Source organism: Punica granatum, chromosome 1 (genome assembly GCF_007655135.1).
Source record: "Punica granatum isolate Tunisia-2019 chromosome 1, ASM765513v2, whole genome shotgun sequence".
Taxonomy (NCBI): Eukaryota; Viridiplantae; Streptophyta; class Magnoliopsida; order Myrtales; family Lythraceae; genus Punica; species Punica granatum.
In genome coordinates, this window is record NC_045127.1 from 55,483,023 (window position 1) to 55,495,245 (window position 12,223).

Here is a 12,223-nt window from a genome sequence, read left to right on the forward strand (position 1 = left end):
TCTTTTTTTTGTATTTTTTGTATTTTTTTTGGACTTTTTAAAATTTTATTTTGTCTTAAATGATGTGACGCACTATGATTGGTTCCACGTAACAAAAGTGACACATAGGACGCGCCACGTCAGCAAAATGTTAACGGCGTCAGGGCCAATTGACGGTTTGTACTATTATGAAATAACTTTGAAACATTTTGTATCATCATGTAGCGAAAAAAACTTTTTGTATCATCATGAAATATTTATAAAATATTTTGGACCACCGTTGCAATTTACCCTAGAGAACAGGCAGTTAAAAATGTGCAGCTAGCCCGTATGCTTTTCTCACCCTCGGCTAGCTCATCGTTAATATATTATATAGGAAATTTCTACACCGTATTATTTTCGGTAAAATAGATGAAGTGCATTAAGTAAAACCGTTCATGCGCAGCGCTTATAGTACGACGTATGCATCCTCGTCTTGGTCGGAACATCCTTTTGAGCTCTGAAACATTTCAGCTCTTAATGACGACAGGAACAAAAGATAGAGGTCCCTGAAGCTGACTGACTGACTTTAGACTTGATTGAGAGAAATGCACAATTAACGTGCAACGTAACCCCAAAAAAAGAAAAAAAAAGATTTAAAGAAGAATAAAGTAGAAGACAAACAAAAAGCGCCTCAATAAAATGAAAAGAAGCGTGAACTTTAAACCATGCATTTATCGGTCTCATCTTTGTCCGTCTTTTAATCTTTTGCGCTCTGCTGCGCAAACTAATAATGTTATATATCCTACTGCTGCCTATAGGATGATCTTTAGCTATTACTTGATATTGTTTCGTGTAAAACCACGTAATCTCACTTTCGACATCGGCTAGGTGAATCTCTTACGAGATTTGTATTAACAGGCGTACCAGGGTGCAGTCCAAGGATTGGCAACGAAACCACCGGTCAATCTTACCGTGCTAGAACGTAGCGCCACGGCCCGAAAGTCCATATGTCTAGTCGGCAGCTGGATTTAGGAGAGATGTCGTTGGAAAGACGTCAATGAAGATGTTCAGACGATTACGCGGCTTGAGGATTTAACCACTAGGATTCTCCCCAAATACGAGTTAGTACTAACGACAGGATGACATCGAGAGACAGCTAGAAGCTAGTCTTTAGTGTAGCTCACGACCTAGATTGGCTCGTGAGGGACTTGGATAACTTCACAGTTGAGTTAGTCAAAAGTGGAATGAAGCACTAGGTTCGACTACTAGGAAGCGAAATGGGTAAGCTCTGATTAGAGTCGGGTGGAAGGATATGCCGACCGATCGACGGGATTGCCCCGAACGCTGCTGCTTGATAAGGAAAGGGTGCATGAAAAGTATATATGTAAGGTGTGAATGCAATAAATAAAGATAGAAAAGAAAAGTGCGTGACGTAGAGCCGTTTTATGATTGATATCGAGGGTGTTACAATACTATACCGAATCGATACTTATAGGTATCTATCTAGAATCGAGTCCAAGATATCGAATACATAATAACATCGAATGACAAGAGTAATTTTCCTAACTAGAAAAATACTTTAACTCTTATTACCTAGCTAACGTAGTCTAACGAAGGAAAGAAATAAGTCTAATATTCTTGGAGAATAATTCTCCAATTATTTCTAATTGAACAAAGAAAAAGTAAGGGAAAAAGATAAAATGTAAAGGAAAATCTTATACTTGTACAGCACCCCTATCTTTTATTTCCCATACATTCTTATTTCCCAAATTGACGCCATAGAATTTGCCAATATGTATCCCTTCACCTCTTGTCAACACTTTCATAAATGGAAAATGAGATATTCCAATGATAGAGAATCCTTGATGCTCGCCTAATCTCCCTTGATTAAATATGGAAAGCCACCTCAAGATTAGATGGTTGCAAATTAGTCCCAGAGCTCGTCCACGGTCATTCTTGCCTATGCTTGGAAATAATCCAACACTATTTCCATCTTCGATCTACCCACCCATTTCATGGCAGTCCAGGTCAGGTATTGCCGTTAATTGGGATTAGGCTTGTCATGGGCTTCAATTACGGGCTATTTTGGCCGATCTCGTGGGCCTTACACGTCTATGCCCGTATTTACCATGAAATGCAGAAAATGAATTTAAACAATACCTCGCATGTTTAGCCGCGACAGAGTATCAAGTGGGGCTCGACATGTAATTATAATTTGCTACATGAGCCTTGTTTGAATGACGTGGACGTCTTGCTTCCAATGGTTGTGGGTCAGCCATTAGCTCAAACTTCCCTTTGAAGATAGTAGTAGCGGCCATGTAGCCGGCTGATGCATTTAGTGCTCTTCTAGCCATGAATCAGGTACATATGTGTTTTTCGGCCAATCATGACAACAAGCCGAAATTCATATAGATAGAGAAGGCTGAGATGTTTGGCTCTTACAAGCCAAAGTCTCCATCGCATGATATGCTGCATTTTGATCATGGCCTTGAACTTGGCCGTGACCCCCCGAGCGTAGGAAATAGGAGAAATAGCTAGCTCGAGTTGATTTCTTGCTCAATTTGAATACCTTAGAAGCTGAACTAAGTCAAGGTAAAAACACAAAAGTTATAGGTCTACCTCTTGGTTGTTTATGGCACTTAGAATCACCTTGATCTGAGTTCTCTAGAGCAAGATATGAGATTCAACCTGAAACTGTGCATAATAAGAAAAACTAGCTGTGAAACTTCTTCACTGTATAGAGCTACAACAAACTCCTTCGACTTGTTGCAACGAATCTCAACTTTAGGCTTCCCTCCTCGCACGGCCAGAATGAATGTTGTTTTCGTTACGCCGCTGCCGAGTAAGTTAGAATAGTCACTACTTGGCTAGCCACCAATTCTACCCTGCAAGGACTTGGATGGTTGTCAGCTTCAGCTCCTTTAGCATAGAACTGTAGTAACATGAGCGGCACATTTGAAATATAAGGATTGCGTCAATTCCTCAAAAATTACAATCCTTTGTGTGACAGCTTCCATGGATTTAGCAGCCAACAATTTAAAAGCCCAAGCTTCCTTCGCTAGCCGGAGCCTTATGTGGTGCCGCCAAAATAGATGTAGCCTTGGGAACCTTGGGCACTCACACAACCTTGGTTGAAGCTTTGGTCCTTGATGTAGGCTTGGTTATAAGGACCCTTTGAGCAAGACGACACATTCGATTGAGTAAACGCTAATCTCTGGTCTCACTAGCGCCATTGCTGTTGGCGCTTTTGGAATCTAGTTAAAGGATGACTAGTGGTGGCACGTCTCTTCAGGAGCTCAGGACTCGGCTGGGACTACTTAGCCTTGATCTTCGTGTCGGGCTTTACCCCCTGAGCCCTCTAACCGCTCGGATGCTTGTCTTTGGTGGAGGTCACGACATTAGCCGCCGCCGCCCAAGCGCTCTTGACACTTGGCTGCTGGTTCTTGGTTACAACTACTAGACCGGCATCAACCCCCCGAGTGTTCTAGCAGCTCGGTTGGAAGCACTTAGCCACGACCTTTGGAGGAGCTGCAAACCCTTGAGCGTTGTAATTGTTCGGTTGGGCGCGTTTTATGACGTGCTAGAGCTCTTGGCTGCACTCATGAAATGGGAACGCCTTCGCTTGGAGTTGGCCAGTTATACAGCTAAAGCTCTTCAGCTTTTCTACGCCGTTGCTCACAACGCTTTTGAGTTCGGTTCAATGGCCACTAGTCTTTTGGATGGGTGACTTTCCGCCATTCGTACTTCAGGGTTAAGGCTAGGGCCTTAATTTGCATTTGCCTCACTTAAACTCTCTCAACTTCCAATCTAACTAATGAACTAGTAGGCTTGGTAGCTGATCCAGTTGAGTTGCTATCCTGTAGCCAAGCTGGATTGATTGAATTGGTGGGCGGCTTTCTAGCAGCCGCACTTGCAAAATTTGTGGCCCTTGATTTGGCCATAAAGTGCTATACGAGTCTTGAGCATGACGAGCGAAATTTACACTCATTTGTCAATTTACGAAGAAACTCATTGAATTAATTCGTCGAATCCTTACGCGCATGTTCATCGGTCTTCTCCTTAGTTGAAATAGCCTTAGAATTATATAGAGTCGAGGAGGGTGGGGGTGCATCTTCTTCCGTGGGATTCTCCTCGTCATTGCGACTTAATTCCAATGATAAGACACCCGAAGGAGATGCTTGCCCAACAATTTCAGTTACGCCAACCTCTGGGTCAGCATGTGTCGAATCCTCGAACCCTTTGGATTTTGGGAGTTGAGGTAGTAGAGTAGCTGATCTGCTATGCTTTTCGACTGTTGAATCGAGAGGCTGCACGTGACATTCCTCTCGTGTGGTGGAATTAGCAGTTGATGTCTTGGCCACGATAATGGAATTGATGGCCGAAAATTTAGCCGTGTCCTCTCGTAAGGGTGAAGGCAGCTGCATGGCCAGCCTAGCGTGCTCCTTCACGGTTGAATCAAGAACCTTCATGCTTCCTCCTCGTGGGATGGTGGAAGTGGTCGCACTTGCTTGGGACTGCGAAAGCGTGGGCGAAGATGGTCATTCGCCTGCTTTTAGAGCAGTGATAAGTCATGCTTTGCAAGAAAGCAACGCTCCAAATCTTCACACAATTCTTTCAAGGATTTTGATGCAGCCGATTGTGGTGACTGATGATTTTTCAGCAGTAGCTGTGGCCAGAAATAACACGGCAGTGGTGCCAAATGAACCATTAGAAAATAGTCAGTCGATTGTTGTGAGCAAACAACTGGCTGCATCAAGGAATCTGTTGGCGGCGACTGATTAGCTGGATTACATGTCAGCTATAGCTGTGAATAAAGATTTAATTGTGTTAGGCTATAGGACAATTGTAAATAATCTACAGGTTGTGCTTGTGAGTAAGCAATTGGCTGCGTCGAGAAATCAGCTGGTTGCGATGAATCAGCTGACTGCAACTTTGTATAGCCAGCTGGCTGTCAGTAATCAACTGGCTGTGTTGGACTACTGGCCAGCTGTGTCTATGATGGCCATTAACATGTAGGCGACGTCGAGTAGTTCGTCGATTGTGATGACAAACCATAGTTGGACGGCAGCAAGCTGCCGGTCGATGGTATCAACGGCGATTGATCAATTGATGAATAATCATTGATGTCGATGAAACACCAATCGATAGCGACGACGAATAACCATAGTTGTTCATGTAGAAGTTAGCACTAAATCGGTAGGGTCTCACCAGGCGTGCTAAAAGTTATTTTGCGTGGAATCACGCAATCCCACTTTCGGCGCCGGTTAGGTGAATCTCTTATGAGATTGATATTGCTAGGCGTGTCATGGCGCAGTCCCAAGGATTGATGGCGAAACCACCATCCGAACTCACCGTGCTAGAGCGTAGCGCCACGGCTTGAAAGTCCATATGTCTAGTTGGCAACTGGGTTTAGGAGAGATGTCTTTGGAAAGCTGTCGATGACGATGTTCAAACGACTACATAGCTCGAGGATTTAGCTGCTAGGATTCTCCCCAAATACGAGTGAGTGCTAATGATATGATGACGTCAAGAGATGGCTAAAACACCGGTCTTTAGTGTAGCTTACGGCCTAAATTGGCTCGTGAGGGACTTGGATAGCTTTACGGCTGAGTTAGCCGGAAGTGGAATGAAGAGCTGTGTTCGGCTACTAGGAGCCGAAATGGGTAAGCTTTGGTCGAAACATTAGCTCATGGAGACCTCCTTGATCGGGAACCAAGTTGAATAGAAAGATATGCCGACAGATCGGCGGGATTGCCTCGGAAGACTATTGCATGATAATGAAAGATTGCATTAAAATTAAATATGTAAGGTACTAGTGCAATAAGTAAAGATATAAAATAAAAGTGCGTGGGGTAGAGCCGTTTTGTGATTGATATTGGGGGTGTTACAATACTAGATTGAATCAAGACTTATAGGCATCTATCTAGAATCGAGCCCGAGATATCGAATACGAAATAACATTTAATGATAAGAGTAATTTTCCTAACTAGAAAAATACTCTACCTTTTATTGCCTAGCTAACTAGAAAAATTTAAAGGAAATTCTTATAATTGTACTAACACGCGTATCTCTTATTTTCCATGTATTCTTATTCCCCAAATTGGCGCCATAGAATTTGCCATATGTATACCTTCACCTCTTGGCAACAATTTCATAAATGGAAAATGAGATATTCCTATGATAGAGAATCCTTGATGCGCCCAATCTCCCTTGGTTAAATATGAAAAGCCACCTCAAGATTAGATTGTCGCGAATTAGTCCAAGAGCTTGTCCACGTTCATTCTTGCCTATGCATAGAAATAATCAAACGCAATTTTCATCTTCGACCCACCCACTCATTTCACGGTGGTCCGGATAGGGTATTGCAACAAATTCGGATTGGGTTTGTCATGGGCTTCAATTGCGGGCTATTTTGGCCGATCTCATGGGCCTTACACGTTTAGGTCTGCATTTACTGCGAAGCGTAGAAAATGAGTGTAAACAGATATATATATATATATATATATATATATATTATATGTATCATTAACAGCTTGAGATTAATATATATTAATGGTTCATTTATCACATCTTTGTGTCAATTCTCCTCGTATATATATTTTAGGGTAAATTGTACCGATGGTACAAAATATTTTACAAATGTTTCAATATGGTATAAAAAGTTTTTTTTTGCTACTTGATGGTACAAAATGTTTTGAAGTTGTAACTTAATAGTACAAAATATTTTACGTAAGTTACATGATGGTATAAAATTATAGATCTTGTAAATAACGGTTTGACGGCGTCAATGACGAGATGACGGCTTGTACTATACTAAAACAATTTTGAAACATTTTGTACCATCAAGTAGCAAAAAAAAAATTTGTACCATATTGAAATATTTGTAAAATTTTTTGGACGGCCAATATAATTTACCATATATTTTAATACTGACGAGGACAGAACAGAACGATATATAGTAAATTAGTTTTAGACCAACATCGATCATCTGTAAGTCTGTAGGTACAGCTACCGGAGCCAGACAGAGACCAAAACGAAAGATAAGAGAGATTATTTTCACTGCAAGAAGCGAGCAAGAAATCAGAGACGCAGGCAGAACACACTGACCTACCGATCAATCGAGCTTCAGTAAGCTGCAGCCTAGGTATATAGCGCACAACAAAGGCAGGGCATCAGGAGTACAGGTCAGGGCATAGGATTCTATCAGCAAGCGATCGAAATTAATTAGGAAATATTGTAAGGCAAGTAGAGCTAGCTAGATTGATTCCATTCCGCTCCGTACTGGCCGAGAACGGGATAGCAAACAAGGGGGCAAAATATGGATATACTGTCGCAGATGTGGTCGCTGCTGGGGCTACTGACTGCGCTGCAGAATGTCTTGCCGACACAGGTGCTCTCGCTGCTGCACTCGTTCTACGAGCCCCTCCATGACATCCTCACCCCTTTCTCCTACTTTGAGGTGCCCGAGTTGAACGGCCACTGCGGGGTCGAGATCAATGATCTCTACCGCCACGTCAATCTCTATCTCAACTCCGTCAACCTCAACCACCGGCCGGCAGCTGCTCCCTCCTCCTCCTCCTCCTCCACCTCCATATCCACCTGTACTACATGCAGCCGCCTCATCCTCACCCGCTCCAAGTCCTCCAGTCGCATCTTCTTCAGCGTGGCCCCTAACAACACCGTCCATGACTCCTTTAATGGCCATTCTCTCTCCTGAACCCACCACGTGGAGACCGTCCAGGACTCTCCTGAGGAGAGGCGCAGCTTCACCCTCAGGATCCCCAAGCGCCACCGCCTCTCACTCCTCTCCCCTTACCTCGACCACGTTGTTTCGCGTGCCGAGGAGTACGAGCGCATCTCCCGCGAGCGTAGGCTCTTCACCAACAATGGCCACGGTTCCTACGACACCGGGTGGGTCTCTCTCCCCTTCTCCCACTCTTCAACGTTCGACACATTGGCCCTCGAGTCAAGAAGCAGGTTATGGACGACCTGAACACCTTCGCCAAAGGCAGGGACTTCTACCACAAAGTCGGGAGAGCCTGGAAGCGGGGTTACCTGCTCTGTGGGCCCCCTGGCTCGGGAAAGTCTAGCCTCATAGCCGCCATGGCCAACTTCCTCTGCTACAACGTGTACGACCTGGAGCTCACCAAGGTAGCCGACAACTCCGAGCTGAGGGCTCTGCTCATACAAACAACGAGCAGGTCCATCATAGTCATTGAAGATATCGACTGCTCCATAGATCTTGACCTGACTGCGGACAGGCTGCAGCTCAAGTCCTCCTCATCCTCCTCCAGCTCGAAGAAGACGACGAATATGCCTCCTCCATCTAAAACTAGATCAGGAGGGCGGCGTGCTCGTGCTGAGGAGGAGAAGGCTGGGGGGTGACACTGTCGGGGCTGTTGAACTTCACAGACGGACTGTGGTCATGCTGCGGAGAAGAGAGGATCATAGTGCTCATGACCAACCACAAAGACATCGTGGACCCGGCGCTAGTACGGTGCGGGCGAATGGACGTGCATCTCAATCTAGGCACTTGTGGCGCGCACGCCTTCAGTTCCCTGGCCGCCAACTACCTGGTCCTGGAGTCCCACCCTTTATTTAAGGCAGTGGAAAGCTGCTTAAGGGCGGGTGGGGCCCTGACTCCTGCCCAGATCGGAGAGATCCTGCTGAGGAACCGGGAGAATGCGGAAGCCGTGATCATGGAGGTGCTTTCGTCGATGCATCAGACCAAATTAGTTCGTCTTGATCAGTATGAGGAACAAGGCGAAGCTGCAGCTGGACCCAAGTCATCATATTCACCGGAGAGCGTGCTGATGATGGTGAGGTCATTGTCATCCCCAGAGAACTAGGAGTCGGCGTCGTCGTCATTGCTGGCTGGCAAGTCGAAGAAGAGGAAGGAGGGGTCATCTTCGTCCGGGTGGGACCGCAATAAGGTGAAGTTGCTCGTCAGGCTGAAATCCTTGACCAAGTCTGACTCCAGTACCACCGGTAAAACTAGCTAGATAGCTGGGACTTTGGACAGTAAATATTATGCGAGTATTACTCAATTAGAATTCTGGACCTGCAAATTTTCACTTATAGACATTCTAATTGGTTATTACTTGTCTAAAGTGAATGAGTAATGTTTAATCAATATTTTTTCGACTAGTGCTCGCTAATTAGCTACGTGTTCTGATCTTTTCTCTTTCAAATTCAGACTGGAATGGGTAGCATTTGCATTGTATGGAATTTGGTCTCGGCAAGAATGAGCTCAATGTGCTCATCATAGCGTAGCCCACATTTTTTTCTCTTCGGTTACAAAGAAGGCCCAAGACTCCAGACTTAGTACAATAAAAGAAAAATTCTAAATAATTAATAACAAGACACGAATAGTTCCATTAGATATCAAACCTTCAACCTCTTTATCAACAGATGAGGGCGTGCGCCACAACATTACACCATCTTTTGATTGTAGCCCATTTTTTTTCATTGCATGTATGCATTTATCGTAAGCACACACAGTGGCTTAATATAATGGATCTGAAAATTGAAACCCGCAAATGCAAGCATCAGTAGGTCCGTCTCAGCTAAGGTCGACACAGCTCGACTCAGCTCTAAAATCTTTTTTTGGAGAAATGTTGATATCTTCGTACAGACAAAATCATATTTACAAAATCCAACACTCTCCGAGCCCAGCAACAATGGGCATGACCTACTCAGCTCTAAGTGGCGTTTGATGCATTACTATTTAACATTACTGATATATATATATATGTATATATATATATATATATTGGTGATCAGATTACTAGTAATTTTTTTGGCAGGAGATTACTAGTAATATAAATTCCTATTGAGATGTATTCCCACAATTAAAATTACCGATAATGTTCATTGTCATGTTTGGTATTGATTGGTAATATTATAAGTTCATGGGAATCTTGCTGGTAATATAGATAGTCACCTCCTGGTGAGAAAGTACATTATCAAAAAATGGATTATCTTTACTATCCAGATTACCAGTAATTTGCTTCAGCTAAATATGGTAATGAAGTGGGTCCAAAAAATCTAAAATTAGATTCACAATAATCCACCTGGATTCTCTAGTACTAAACGCCTAGTAAATTCTACATTGAACTCCCTGGCAAGTAATTTATGTACTTAATTAGGTTGTACAGATTGTATTATATATACATATATATATACAAGATGCAACTCGGCGTAATATAAACACACACACTTATAATGCAGGCTGTGATTAAAATTTTAATATAATTCTCCGCTTTGATGGATGGATGGATGGATGGGCGGTACTGCCCCCGTCGAGGTTGCTAGCCGATCCAAATATTGCCAACGACCTCACCTAGAGCGGTGGTGGCCGACATCAAACCCCCATCGTCTTTTTCTCTCTCTTCATTCAAAGAGATAAAATTAGGAAGTAGATCGGGGCTGAGCAATGGCCTAATTCCGGCCACCACAGCCTCAATCAAGGTCGCCAATGGTCACAAGGATCTTCGACAACCTCAATTGGGGCTACGGCAGCAACTAGGCCATGGCAGCCCCGATCTACTTCCTCTTTATGTCTCATTGACTGAAGAGAGAGAGGGACGATCAAGGGGTAGTGGGACTCGATACCAGCAACCACCACCCTTCTTCCTAATATTTCATAAATTTAAAACAGAAGCAAGGGCAATTATGTTTTCGCATAAAATTTTATCTTTATCCCCACCTCCAGCTGGGATTAGATCATCAATAATAATCTCCCGATAAATTCCTAACCCATACATTATCCTGTCATCACCAAACATGAGTTTAGAATTTGAGAAATAATAGCGCATGCTCTTAACTGTTGATCTAGAAGTTCCAGGTTCGATACCTAGTGAGACTACCCATGTCCCTTTATTAGTTATTTAGGATTTTAAGAAAGGGGCATTACTACAGTGTCATAAAGCGCCGACTCGAGATCAAGAGATAATTCAATTCTCACTAGTGAGATGGAAGATGGAATTAGGCTATGTCTGTACATTATGCTTGAGAACGAACCAAGCAAGCAGGTTTGCAAGCGAAGGAGCCCGAGAGAAGTATGGTAAGCGGGTCCTGAGGCTGTCCTTTTTTTTTTCTTTTTTTTTTAAATACGAGATTCGGATCCTACCTACTGAAAACCAATTCCTAAAATCCTACCATGTTATGTTAGCGTACCCAACTGGAACCGATTCTCTTTATCTTTTAGGAGAGGTCGAATAAATATCACAATGCGGTAGAGAAAAAAGAAGGAAAAAAAATATTGGAGGGACAAGATTTTCAAGCAATGGTTAGCAATTGCGAGTAATACTTTTAAAATCAAGTAAATTATATCTCTGGGATGGAGAAGAGCAAAAAATAAATAAAATAGGAATCAATAGGACATTAATTAGTTTTATTTGGTTTTGCTTAAAATTAATAATATGAACTAGCAATTGTTGGTTAAGGGATAAGTTGCATCCCTCCTAGAAGGAGAGGAACACAATTCTATGTCTCGGAAAACGCACTTATTGGGAGGGAGAATTTCATCCCTAAAATTACTAGAACAATGTCTTCCACAAATTCTTTTCCAAAAAAATATATGAACAAGCAGATACATATGAGAATTAAGTTAAGAGGAAGGAAAAATTAAGTGTCGATGAAATAAAAAATTGGTGGTGTTAAAATTTGATGATAGTTATAGAAGAATTTTATATACCAATTAAGATATTAATAATTTTATTTATTTAAATATTATACAATATCTATCAATTTCTAATAAAAATATGATTTTCAAAATAAATATGACAAAATATAAAAGTAAAATAGAGGAAAAAATAATCAAACATCAAACTAGGAAATATTATCTGCATCCATTTATTCTTTTCACAGAGTACTAAATATATTATATATTTTCGAAACAAATAGACAAACACTATTGTAAGGGAGAAGGAAAGATGGTGTAACTTTCCTTCTCCCAAAATGCCCATTGAAAATAGATTTTAAAAATTAGCAACCCTTAAATTTAGTGGAAGTTATCAAGTTAAGGTTAAATAAGTAATTTCATTGACAACCAGCTCCCCACTTCTCCACAATTCTCTCTCTCCCTCTCTCTTCACGTTGCCATCTCACTCTCCTCGCTCTCTGTAACCACATACCATTCCTTTGTTCTCTACTTAAGTTTTTCTTAATTAATTTTCATTATTTGGTGTTTTTCGAGGAAAAACAATATTTTGTTTTGAAAAAGAATTACATTTTAAAGTTACAAGTTTAGACTTTGTTA

The 12,223-nt window shown here is 42.2% G+C and overlaps 1 pseudogene; it reads left to right on the forward strand.

Moving 5' to 3' along the window:
* The first annotated feature begins 7,016 nt into the window (after nt 1-7,016).
* Nucleotides 7,017-9,108, forward strand: LOC116195710 (annotated as a pseudogene).
* Nucleotides 9,109-12,223: the final 3,115 nt, after the last annotated feature.